This window comes from Dermacentor albipictus, chromosome 1 (genome assembly GCF_038994185.2).
Source record: "Dermacentor albipictus isolate Rhodes 1998 colony chromosome 1, USDA_Dalb.pri_finalv2, whole genome shotgun sequence".
NCBI lineage: Eukaryota > Metazoa > Arthropoda > Arachnida > Ixodida > Ixodidae > Dermacentor > Dermacentor albipictus.
In genome coordinates, this window is record NC_091821.1 from 396160993 (window position 1) to 396175145 (window position 14153).

The 14153-nt window shown below is 44.3% G+C and overlaps 1 long non-coding RNA gene across 1 annotated transcript; it reads right to left on the minus strand.

Annotated features, from left to right (window-relative positions):
• Positions 1 to 4640: 4640 nt before the first annotated feature.
• LOC135913696 (uncharacterized) lies at positions 4641 to 6215 on the minus strand. The gene is made up of 3 exons (XR_010568094.2): positions 5985 to 6215; positions 5029 to 5140; positions 4641 to 4846 (listed from the first exon to the last, which is right to left on the minus strand). It is a non-coding gene; the product is annotated as an uncharacterized lncRNA (long non-coding RNA).
• Between the last annotated feature and the right edge of the window lie 7938 nt (positions 6216 to 14153).

The window sequence follows — 14153 nt, forward strand, 5'->3', positions numbered from 1 at the left end:
GAGCGGCCAGAGTGAGCTCTATCGTGCTACGCGTCTTCGGCTTCGATACAAGGCGCACATGCGCTGTTCGTCGGTGCTTGACTGCGCGCGGCTGAAATGATATGGCTAGGGTTACACGACGTTGGTCGGCATGGATGTCGTCGCCGCATTGTGCTCTTAGTACGGGCGACATTAGAATAACGACAGTATGATGTAAACGCATTATATGGTTCAGTATTGTTTGTGGTTTCAGCTAGTCGCACAATGAGTGAATGGTTAATAATTTTCACATTCGTTTTCCTCTGAGAAGTGACACATTCCTGCACGCATGCCTGACATACTGATCCAGACGAAACATTCGTGAAAGGTAAATCAAAAGTCGCCAAACAAACGCGCACGCCCAGCACACCAAGACATATGCACACTTATTCCATGCTATCTGCGAAGCATCGTTTAGTCATGTGGCTCTTAATCAAAAAGGTCTGAGTCTGAGTTTCACTCTGTGTGAGTCTCAGTCAGTCCCAGCGAATCGAAGCTTTCGTAAATTAGTGAGTTATATCAAGTTTGAATCACGTGTGATTCCATGTGTTTTTGTGTCCATGACACTGCATGTGAGAATCAGTTTACCGAGATCACCCCAAATAAATATGCCCCTGTATATCCACTGATGTCGTCCACTGGAACGAGTTCTCCCGAGTTAAGACGTAACCATGAAATAGTTAAACGAATAAGATGCACATAAGTCATCCCTCAAGTCATCATTAACTTCACTGTGACGAGGTCCCCTGCAAGCCAGCCGCGAACCATAGAATAAAGAAGATACTTAGAGAAGGGGAACTGTACCTTCCGCCGTGGTTCGAAAATAAGCAGCGGCAGCGCATGGAACTTACTTTGGGGGACGCCAGATGACGTTGCTCAATCCGGAAGCGGAAGTGCAAATTTTTTTTTAGCGCAAAATTCAATATGGCCGTTTTTTGCCGGTCGCGTACGCTGGTACGCGCCGTGCTTGCTCCGCAGGCTAGGCGGCATGCGTCAATGCCTTCGCTGCCGCGTAGCTGGTGCGTTCTAATTGCCAAGAGCCTCTACTGACGCCCATACAAACAAGCCACAAGTGAGTGAACAGAACGCGCGACTTTATTGGCAAAAGACAAGCAGTGTACATTCTCGTGCAATAGCAGAAATAAAATTTTCATGTCGAGATACGCTGGAATCATTGACGCGAGCTCGTAAACGGCTCACCGTCGTCGTCGCACGTGGTGGTCAGGTTAACGAGCAAGAACCAGCATCGGAAACATATTGGACAGAGTGTGCCACTTATTTGCAGCGACAGTCGCCGTTAAAAATGCCCAAGTTGCATTGCGAAGCAATCGGGAGACGCAGGCATCTGCTGCTGCAGCCTACACAGCGACATGGGCTACCCCAGATTGTAGCCGTTCACTCCTTTCCAACCTGCATGTTTCTTTTCTTTCGGGGGCCGCTAATGTGTGGCTCACACTTTGTGTCCCACATTGTCTCGCTATGGACAAGTCGCTTTCGTGGGCATCGCCTCCATCAGCTACTTTTGCGGGCCTTTCCACCCATGTAGCTATCAACTTCATACGCATCGGACTATGTAAGCACGTATGCTGGTCTCCGTACATGCCTAATCGCGGCCGAGAAAGGCCAGAGGCACAATATGCCCATTGCTGCAGCAGGAAAGCGCGAACGGGGAGCACGAATCACGGTGCATGATAATTGGGAGTCTATGTCGCTGTGCAGGCTGCAGGAGCGAATGCTTACTTCGAGAGACTGCTTCCCAGTGCAACCGACCAGGCCGCAATATTCTAAAAACATAACACTGCGACCATAACCAAGTGACATAACAGCAAAATTAAACAGCAGTCAGTCACCGCATGAGGTTCAGACAATACATTATACATCGGCGATGAACCATATGGCAACAGTGAGCATTCACATACACGAGTCTCTTAGGGTACATTGAGCTGCCTACCTACAGGCGTAGTGCCTGCCTTCGTCGCACGTGGTGGTCTACTAACGAGCAACAACCAGCAGCAGAAACAGATTGGACAGAGTGTCGCACCTGTTTGCGGTGACAGTCGCTGTTAAAGATGAGCAACTTGCAGTGCGAAGCAATCGGGTGACGCAGGCATCTGCTGCCGCAGCCTACACAGTGACATGGACTACCCATCATTTTAGCATTGACTCCTTTCCAGCCTGCATGTTTCTTTCTTTTGGAGGCCGCTAATGTGTGGCTCACACTTGGTGTCCCACATTGTCTCAATATGGACAAGTCGCTTTCGTGGGCATCACCTTCATCAGCCACTTTTGAGGGCCTTTCCACCCAACTTCATACACCTCCGACCATGTAAGCACTTATGCTGGTCTCCGTTCATGCCTAATCGCGGCCGAGAAAGGCCAGAGGCACAATTTGCCCATGGCTGCAGCAGGAAAGAGTGAATGGGGAGCACGAATCACGGTGTGCGTAAATTGGGAGTCTATGTCGCTGTGCAGACTGCAGGATCAAATTCTTACTTCGAGAGGCTGCTTCCCAGTGCAACCGACCAGGCCGCAATATTCGAAAAACATAACACTGCGACCATAACCAAGTGACATAACAGCAAAATTAAACAGCAATCAGTCACTGCATGAGGTTCAGACAATACATTATACATTGGCGACGAACCATATGGCAACAGTGAGCATTCACATACACGGGTCTCTTAGGGTACATTGAGCTGCCTACCTACAGGCGTAGTGCCCGACTTCGTCGCACGTGGTGGTCTACTAACGAGCAACAACCAGCAGCAGAAACAGATTGGACAGAGTGTCCCACCTGTTTGCGGCGACAGTCGCTGTTAAAGATGAGCAACTTGCAGTGCTAAGCAGTCGGGTGACGCAGGCATCTGCTGCCGCAGCCTACACAGCGACATGGACTACCCATCATTTTAGCATTGACTCCTTTCCAGCCTGCATGTTTCTTTTCTTTTGGAGGCCGCTAATGTGTGGCTCACACTTGGTGTCCCACATTGTCTCAATATGGACAAGTCGCTTTCGTGGGCATCACCTTCATCAGCCACTTTTGCGGGCCTTTCCACCCAACTTCATACACGTCCGACCATGTAAGCACTTATGCTGGTCTCCGTTCATGCCTAATCGCGGCCGAGAAAGGCCAGAGGCACAATTTGCCCATGGCTGCAGCAGGAAAGGGTGAACGGGGAGCACGAATCACGGTGTGCGTAAATTGGGAGTCTATGTCGCTGTGCAGACTGCAGGATCAAATGCTTACTACGAGAGGCTGCTTCCCAGTGAAACCGACCGGGCCGCAATATTCGAAAAACATAAAACTGCGACCGTAACCAAGTGACATAACAGCAAAATTAAACGGCAATCAGTCACCGCATGAGATTCAGACAATACATTATACATTGACTACGAACCATCTTACAGGCATAATGCTTGCCTTTGTCACATGTGGTGGTCTGGTAACGAGCGAAAACCTGCAATACAAACAGATTGGACAGAGCCTTGCACCTGTTTGAACCAACAGTTGCCGTTGAAGATGAGCAACTTCCATTGCAAAGCAATCAGGTGACGCAGGCATCTGCTGCCGCAGCCAACACAGCGACATGGACTACCCGGCATTTTAGCGTTAACTCCTTTCCAACCTGCACATTTATTTTCTTTCGGGGGCCGCTATGTGTGGCTCACACTTTGTGTCCCACTTTGTCGCAATGTGGACAAGTCGCTTTTGTGGGCATCACCTTCGGCAGCCATTCTTGCGGGCCTTTCCACCCATACGGCTATCAACTTCATACACTTCGAACCATGTAAGCACATATGCTGGTCTCCGTTTTGAGCAAATTATGGCCGAGGTAGGCCACAAGCACAATTTGCCCATGGCTGCAGCAGGCCAGAACGAACGGAGCGCACCAGTTACGGTGTGTGTATACTGGGAGTCTATGTCGCTTTGCGGACTGCAGGAGCAAATGCTTACCTCAAGGGACTGCTTACCAATGCAACTGACCAGGCCCCCACATCTCAGAAACGTAACACAGTTACCACAACCAAGTGTGGCAGCAAAACCAGATTCTGCAATCAATCACTTCACTGTAGCTTGCACAAAGACCCAGGCTATCAAGGAAGAGGAGCAATCATCGACGAGACTAGGAATATGGAAAATGAGAAAGCTTGCATTCAAGAGAGAAGCCACTCTGCTCTGCAAGCATTGAAGGCTAAAAACATCAAGAAAAGTAAAATGGTGCATAGCACATGTGCATAGGTTAATGCAAGACGCATGCCGATGCTGCATCAGCTATTTCAGGAGAGTAATTGCGCATGACAACATACACTAGAAGATACTGCTACAGATATGTTAGGCTGCTAGACAGTGACTGGTATTAAGTATCAGCGAAGAATCGGTTGACCTTTATATTTGGATGAGGATGAATGACCTCTAACAAAAATGGGCATGAGAAAGCTTGAATTTATAGAAGAAAAATTGCACTTGGCACAAACGGAATTAACATGGCTAGGAAGCTGATTAAGGGCAAACTGATGGAACTCAATCTTTTGGCCAGCGTCGTCCGTGCTTGGTCAGATGTTGCAGGTGCATCTGAAGACGAAGAATTTCTAGAAAGTCCTTTTTGAGTTACCTGGATGACTCAGCCAAATGACCGTGCTGGTGGAATGGTGGCTGAAGCTCTTTGCAGTCTTAACACAGTCCTTTGCAGACTTGATATCTCATGCATATTCTTGTGCATGTGCTTCTTTCTTCTTGGTGTAAAAGCCTTGCAAATTCGGCTCCAGCCCCTTCCTGTTAGTGCAGATAGGAGCTCCTGTGACGACCAAGATGTGCTTGGCATAGACTCTGTTGGGGCAAAACGGTGACACATGAAATACAGCACAGACTAGCCAAATTTATGGGTGTTTTATATGTTCGAACCAATTACACTGAACCATAAATATGAACAAACATTCATATCTGCTGCAAACAGCAAGCCAATACAGCATAGATCAAGCATATTTATTTCTGAACCATGTGTTGTTTACCTTGTAGTAGTAGCCAATGTCCACACAATGACCTTGTTGTAGCAGGCAGCAGCTTCTGTTTAGTGCGTGGAGTGTGTTGCTTTATACTGGCGCCGTCCTCATTACTGCATGTCTGGAACAGAAATTTTGACTGAATCAGAAATTGAAAAAGCAAAGTTTTGCAATATGAAATGCAAAAAGGTGTGACATATATGTTGTAATGATTTGCGACTACAGAACACATGCAAATGTACACTGTCTGTTCTAGGGTGCTTAAGCAGCATGTTAAATAAATATTGCTATTGTCCATAAAATTGAGGTCTGCCTAACTACAATGCATGTCAACAGCGCAAGTACTATTAAGATCACAAATGAGAACATTTGTGGGTTCATTTATACACTAGAAGTGATCACACTGCTAGTTCTACAAGCAAATGCATGAAAGTCATGAAGCTATTAGAACTGATGCATTATTTTTTCTGCACGAACGTTATGCACCGCTTCACTACTGCAAAAATAAATGCCCTACGGTAAACCAATCTGAACAGCAAGAACATTTGGAACCAAAAAGTACGAAATATGGGTGAATTATCATGCTTGCAACTGTTTAATACATTAAATTCTGTACTTTCACTTCATTTTACCAAAGGATTATTCAGTTTTGTGGACGAAAGACGTTGCCGGCCGACTCGAAAAAAAAGTTTAATATGTATATTGATAAGGCTACTCAGTCACCTACAACCACGGCTACAATAACATGAAAAATGAGACGCGCGTTCCGATATCGCTCTTTCTTTCCTGGTTGTGTGTGTAAACCAAACGACAGCCTCGCAAGTAAAGGTTTATTTAGGAAACAGCAACTGAGATCCTCACTGCCCATATGTAATGCAGGATCTAGTTCGTTAACTTGTGCCCGCCTGGAAGGTAATGAGACGGATATTATATAACGATTGAAGCAGCGGTGTTAAACGACTCACCGTTATTGCCGTTGTCAGCCGCAGCAAAATCCAGCTCCCGTTTCGATGCAGACCTGTTCCGAATGGCTCACGACCGAAACCCAACTGCCGGGCTTACATGTCCGCTTGCAAACACGTAACTTCACCCCAAGTTACATCGAAGCGCAAGAAACTAGTTTTAGAAACAAAGAAGCAACCAGTCTTGAGTGTACGAACGAATGAATCCGTGCCGCCGTGCACTCGGAAATACCGGTAAAAATTTTAAATCCAGGCCAGAGGTCACGTGAAAGATCGATGATGCTGAACGCTATTTGCGTTTACAATGGCGAAGAAACAATAAACTTACTAACAAAAAGTACAATATCTAATTAGCAATAATAATTTTGCCCTGTCTTTATGTAAAAGAAAATGCTTCGGTAATTGTAAGAGAAAGTTTGTAAGAAAAAATTGCGCTTATTACGACGCCTCTACCGGGAAATGTTGGAACTAACGAACGCATCCCGAGGTGATGCTACTAGGTCGGCTTTGTTAGCAGCGGCGCGCGGTCGATTTTTTCGCCCTCTGTGGCCATTTGTTGAACTTGAGAGTGTGCCACCCCTGCGCGAACCATTTCGCAGTGAAACTGCGCAGACGCCACCTACTGGCGTCTGAAGCTAACTGACGGCAAACAAAATATAGATACATTTTTTGCAATTATTGGTTTTAATAGTCAACAGCAAAACACTCATTCCTGAAGTAGATGATGCGGCGACCAGTACCTAACGACATTGCTTATGTCCCACTTATTCTAAAAGTTGCAAAACAAGCGTAGTCAAATTCAGATTGTACCACTGCCAATACCAATTTATGAAAAATAGAGGATGTTCGCATAAAACTGCCATTGAAAACACTTGTAATAATAAGTTCTGGTCTGTCGCACACAGAATCACTGACATACATGCCTTGGTGAAGCCTCCCTGTTTGTTCCGGTGCAATATTGTGGCGCCATCTAGCATGCACTCAGTGAATGACCGTTGTGGCCTCTTAGCCTTTTGGTGCACAGCCTTGTGTCTTTTTCCGCTTTTCTTGTTTGTTGTGTAATTAGACATATTTCAAACAATAGGCTTCTGCAAATGATACAAATAATTGCAAAAAATTTGAATTCCGCAGTTTGATATCGCAAGTAAATGTTGGCACAATTATGCATTTTGGAGGTACATATTACACAATAGAGCCTTCAGACAAGACGCTTCAGACAAGAAGACAAGCAGCACAAAGGCTAAGCATTCAATCTTATCGCAGTTAAACTACATTTCTGACTGTGCGTTTGCTGAGCTTTATTTAATTCGCCTAGCGTGGGCGCAGTTGACCGAACCCAAACGTTTTGCATCGGCAGCGAGCAAACGGAACCCTGCGGTTATGGCGTCAATACATATAGATCTGACTATGAATCGACCAATTAACACTCACCCGTATGGCTGTGCTCGAGGCTCCGTATGTCTAACTAAAGTGAGTCTAAATCCTAGAGCCTGATTGGATCCGTTATTTTGAGTGTATCGGACAATTGCGCAAGTGTGCAAGCGTAAGTGAGTCCGAATGAGCATATGCGTTAGTCGGAGTGAGCCTACTGCAGTCGTCTGGCGGGGCCTTTTCTGCTATGCCACTGCGTGCGCAGAGCGAATACGGCGGGTAGTTACAGGCCGAGTGCCACCTCCCTCAAATCAAGGGCCACATGCCTAAGCAAGTTCGCGCTATAGCAACCTGAAGAGTTCGACCCGTGACGGCGTAAATTAGGCATGAGCGCCGCTGCATTCTTGTTTCTATTGCGATAGCAATTATATGGACGCTGCAGACGCATTTCTGCCGTCGCCGTCGCCGTGATGTTTCGTATAAAGTCCAAGCGCGATAATATCGTCGCTGTGCGCTGTATATGCGAGTGAAAGCGTGCGAGGGTGAGCCGGCTCAATATCACGCAGACAACGGCAAAACGTCGGTAGGAAGCGCGCCGCCTTGAGCAAGGCTTCGAGGAGAGGTAGGGAAGAGGGGGGGAGGGGGGGGGGGGCAGAGGCGGTTTACTTCGGCCGGGCCGCGTGTTTCTATTTACGCCCAAGCCCAGCGCTCGACCGCTGCGCCACTATGCGGTGCTCGCACGAACCACCGTTTTAGGTACTTTTTCACCGAAGCGGCGCGGCACGCGCCCTAGATCTCACTAAGGCGTTGGTACGTCCCTAGGCACTAGGGAGAGATGCGGTACGCCTGGGGCGCACACGCCCAGCACTCTGCTCAGCCTAGGCCCGCTTTGCCTGCATTCGCAAAGTTTGGGCGCGTGTAGGTAAGCTTTTTTTTTTTTCTGCATGTCACGCGATAGTTTGTTTAATATGCGTAATGTGTGGCGCCTGTGCCTTGCTACTGTTTCGCCTGGAAGAGAGGCAGTGATGTGAAGAGGGACGCTTCATTGCAGCGATGATATGGCTGGTGCGAGAAACGCTCCATGTACCACACGATTATCCCAGCTTTTGTAGATCGAAGTGCCTCGCGTACCATATACACCTCGTTATCACGTCCCTTTATCCCCTTATCCACACTGAAAAATTTCGTCGTGTGTTACTCCTAGCGCACGCACGCACGCAACATTTATTTCGGAGTAGCCTAGGCGGCGTGTATTGAAAAACCCATACGCCTTTAGCGACGCGATCACTTGTATCAAGTACAAGTGCTCCACATGTAGAACGTATTGTTTTGTAATAAACTGGTAGACACTCGTGCCGCCCCTTTTCAAGGTTCCAACATAAATGTTATTCTTTTTTTGGAACAGTATCAAACGTGGCTTCATACCAATGGAAGCTATCCCCGATGAACTTTTAGCGACTATACTTTTCTGCGATTTAAAACGCGACAATGTATTTTGCATTATTCGTCATTCATTTTTGTCACCCTGTTGCACTCCTGTATTCCCGTTTCACATGGTGAATTCGCGTGTGCAGAATCATATACGCGAGAAACCATGTGAGCCGCGCAATTTTCCGAAACTCGGTGCGAATCCGCATTTGTGGTAATTGCAAATGCTCAAGCAGCAGCCAAAAATTAAGTTATTAGTATGCTCAATGTATGAGGGGCAGTGCTGCAGTTGAACAAAAACATTGTACTCGTTTTCCACTGCCAATTAAACAGTGAACCGCATTTGTATGAAGAGGCCGTACCATTACTTTTATTTGATGTTTTAATGGAGGCCGTATAGCTACATTTCTGGAAGTGCAAATTACAAAAAAAAAGAAGAAAACGCTGAACCTTTAAAAAAGCACACAACATTGCAAAGGCTCAAATTTTCAACTGAATAGCCTCATAGGCCTCTTACCCACATTGATGTGCTCGGTGGCATTTCCAGCCACATAGATGGGAAAGGGTGCAGTACCTGAGCGGAGTTTCAAGGTGTTGCTTGCTTGAATGAATTTTTTTTATAAGTCCTCATGGGCCTCCTGAAGCTCCGATCCTACAGTGTACACTGACCATTTGTAGAAAAAAAAAGTTTGTTGTGTTAATCATTGTAGCAGCTCCACTGGACTTTGCTATTGTCTACTGCAAGGTTGTCCCACTTCAAGGCTTTCTTTTTTTGCAGGTCGTCAAAACACTGTCATGAGAATGCATTCAAAGAACAGGATACAGAGCGTTGATGTGACCAAGCACAGAGTTGTTCTGAAGGCGATTTTATTATTGGCAGCCAACTTCCGTTGCTTATCATGTGGTGAAGTGCATATTTCCCACTCAAAGTGCTGTACAGGTGCCATATGGGGGATCAAGTGAAGTGACCCACTGTTTTGAGTTTCTCCCCTGTCAATAATTTACTTGTAGCACACAGAGAAAGACACGCTATCTTTTGTACAAAAAGGTGCCTGCAATAGTGTGGCTCTGGCCTGCTGCTCCACCCATTCCTTTTACTTATTGGCAAAGTGCAACTCATTGCTTTAGTTGTTATAGCTACTGGGAGAGTTCATATTGAAGACAATGAGTAGGGTCGGAGAGTCAGTGGCAGGAGAGGCCCTCATAGCATTTCATATCAAGAAATTGGGAAATGTATGTCAGCAACACATCACTTTCATTGTACAACACGGGAATTGCTCTCCAGCATGCTGTAGTATAAGGAACGTATTAATACCCATGTGCACCTCCAGTTTTATATATATAAAAAAAATTCTGATGTTTAAAGCAAAACCACCGTATGATTAAGAGGCTGCCATAGTGGATGGCTTCCAATTACTTTTGACGATTTAGTTCTTTTTTAACATTCATTACAATGCAGGCAGCAGATGGATGTTTTTGCATTTTGACTCCATCAAAATGCAGCCACTGTGGCTGCAATTTATTCCCGCTGTCTCATGCTTAGCAACAGTTCTGCCTTAGCCACACATGATGGGTGTTATAAAAAAAAATAAAAACCTGTACTGTGAAAAAAAATTCAGTTGGTAGTGGCACTTTGTTTGGATAAACTTTATTTTGTGTACGGTTAGGCACGCATGTACATGCACTCTTCTCGCTGTCTATTTTTTACATCTCTTCTTCATACAGTGGTAAAGAAGAAGGCAAATAACAGTAAAGATATTCACACATCATTCAACACACAGGCTTCTCAGCCACAAGCACCACCTGCACAATGTGTTTGTGCACCATACATTACACAGAACATTTCGATTAACTGCAGTCTCAAGTGCCCAATGTTAAAGGTCTAACACGGCTTCAAGTGTGTATTGGGCACTGTTTTGTCAGGCACCCAATATATTTTCTTCTTTGAAGAGAATATTTGGTAACATCTGGGTGCTTGCTATGTGCACCTTTCTGGTAGTTTTAGAATCACACTCAACAAAACTCCTGCGATATCCATCCAAATTAGTATAACGAAAGGTGCATAGTACTAAATGTACTGTCGGGAACAAATAGAGACTACTTAACAATACCACGTGTTAAAACAATTTTATGTGGATAATAAATGCATATTTTCTCAGATAAGGGGATTCAAGTAATATTAGTCTCAGTAAATTACAGGTGTACATCTTCAAATTCTAAATGAACATGTCAACAAAATTTAATGCAAATTTGTCTTTACTTTGGAATCATGTGATTGCCAAACTGCACCTAGCTCGTGCAGGAAGAATATTTGACAGAAGCTTCATAAGCGGCACCAGTTTAAAGATATTCCAGATGCAGTGACATCCTGCTCTCTATTCTACGCGCCTAACTATGTTTGGTCAGTGTGTGAAAGCTTTGCATGCAACGTTTAATTCTAGTGCACATTTCTTGAAGCTGCTGCCAATTGACGTACTTACTAACAAATACTTTCCAGACTGGCTAGCTTTGACTTTCATTACTACATGGCCTCTAAAAGTAATAGGTAAAAATCTAATGAGCAAGCTGTTTGCATGTTCATAAGCAATTTCAATATATGCACCTGATGTCCACCACAGCAAATAATGGATTACTGGAAGAAATGCACAAATATATACAACTCTTTTTTTTACATTTACTTGACTGAAACACATGGTATGTGTAAATGTTACTGCAGTGTTGCAGTATATGTATACTACCTGATGTCCTGAGAGAGCCAGATGGTCTGGCATCCATTTCCAAGTTACAACATAGACATATCTGTGCACTCCAGTGCAGTTTGCACTCCTTGAGAAGCTTTTGTTTCCACCGGATATAAAACCGCTAAGAGTAAGAGCTTTCTGGCTTGGTAACAAGTGAAATAAGACCTAGGTGCCTCCATAATGCCAAACAGCTTAAGTGCTGACTAGTAAAACAAGCCTGTGGATTGAAATATATAAATCCCTTGCCGTCACAAAAAGTGCATGTTTTCTTGTTAAGTAATTTATTTAATGTACCTTAGACTCTTCAAGGAAGCATTGTGTAAGGGGGGGTTACATGACCAATAACACAATACTACATAACTTCCGTCACAAGCTTGAGGTGAATTTTTTGCAGTAGTGCTGTATTATGGATTAGTCCGATTAGTCCATAATTTGTTCATTTTGTGATGTGTTGCACTTTCTTCTTCACTTGCAGTCAAATGCTCTTTTAGTGCTTTTTCGCAAACCTGCTATGGTCTCAGTAGAGACTGGCAGTATTGTAAATAAATAAAATAAATAAATATTTTGTTGTGTTGCATATTTTTGTTCACTTGCATTGGAACCTTGTTTTGTATTTTGCAATTTGCTTTGTTGCATTACATTTTGATGTTACTAGTTTGCTTGTACTTTCATTGTAATAACTAAACCCCCCTTACTCAATGCCCTTTGGGCCTGTAAGGTATTTTAAATAAATACATAATCATTCTCGGAAATAAAAGTCTTGAAGCAATCTCATGCCAATAATTAAAAAGTGAGCAGTTCCGATCATTTCAAGTTAATCAAGTGCAACACATAGTGCAAAGAAAGTTAAGGCACCGAAACTGCAATTTCTATCATGAAGAAATCTTTAAATTATTAAATAAAAAATGTCAATGTGTTGTATATGTGTATAGAGTAGGTCCAGTATGGGCTACATTTTACAGTGCTGTTGTTAAATATGTGCTTGCTGTAAATGATACTTGATCTCTGAAACACCCCACCCAGCACTTGTATCAAACAGTAATGAGGACAGCCATTCTTTAAGGAAAAAGATGCATTTTTATTGCACAACCAGAAATTACATTCAACGATGTATATATGCATCTCAGTATGTCTATTCTTAAACAGTAATTACTCTACTTCTTGGGTGACATGGTAAAAACTGCAATACACAATGCAACCAAAAGAAAAAGGCTTAGTCTTCCACACCAAAAACTAAATTGCTCAACACCAGTGATAAGCAACCACTAATAGTATTATAGTTGAAAGGCTCACACTAGCACGTTGCTCAGAGAGGAGAAAAAATAGACTAATGTAAGTGCATGTTGAAGATTTCACCTTTTACATTTTTTAAATTTGTCAGACTTGGCTGCAAAATTCGTTCAGGTTCACAGTAGTACCAACTGTAATTACTAATTGAACCAAGGTGATCAGTGATTTGCAAGTCTGTAACCTTATATCTTAATAATTTATAATGCATGTACTGCTGCCTTGCTTGTGCTCTCAACTATGTGCACAGGCAGCATTTTCAGCCAGCTACATACCCAGCCACTCGCCGAACAAGCTGACTGGACAGGTGGTCTAGCCTGCAAGATAAAAATGTGACACGTTTCACAGGTCAGCCAAGAAACCAACTAGCCCACCTTGCACCTGAAAATTGCTTTGCTTAGGCACTGAAACGAAATGGCTTCATTTTCCCATTTTTCCCCTCGAAGAATTATCTACACAGTCTAAGGGTACTTTTGTCCTCGTCACGGTCATTAGAACGGCTTTCATAGTCTTGACAATTGTCACTGCTCACAACCTCCCCATGCTAAGTGATACACTCCAAGAAAAGTGGCCCTTGTAATTACTAGTTTTATGGTACATGAGTATCCACAAAAAGCTTGAGGGGCCCGGAAACACTTTCTATGAAAACTGAAATATGCATTGCAGCGAGCGCATTGCCCTTCCCAAAGGCTTGCCAGAAGTAATTTTTCAGATTGGCCGAATATTTTCGGAGATACGAAAAGGATTCTGCATAGTTGTCACCTCTTTGGTTATTATTATCATCATCATCATCAGCCTGGTTACGCCCACTGCAGGGCAAAGGCCTCTCCCATATTCCTCCAACAACCCCGGTCATGTACTAATCGTGGCCATGCCGTCCCTGCAAACTTCTTAATCTCATCCGCCCACCTAACTTTCTGCCGCCCCCTGCTATGCTTCCCTTGCCTTGGAATCCAGTCCGTAACCCTTAATGACCATCGGTTATCTTCCCTCCTCATTACATGTCCTGCCCATGCCCATTTCTTTTTCTTGATTTCAACTAGGATGTCATTAACTGGCGTTTGTTCCCTCACCAAATCTGCTCTTTTCTTATCCCTTAACGTTACACCTAACATTCTTCTTTCCATAGCTTGTTGCGTCGTCCTCAATTTGAGTAGAACCCTTTTCGTAAGCCTCCAGGTTTCTGCCCCATAGGTGAGTACTGGTAAGACACAGCTATTATACACTTTTCTCTTGAGGGATAATGGCAACCTGCTGTTCATGATCTGAGAATGCCTGCCAAACGCACTCCAGCCCATTCTTGTTCTTCTGATTATTTCAGTTTTATGATCCGGATCCGCGGTCA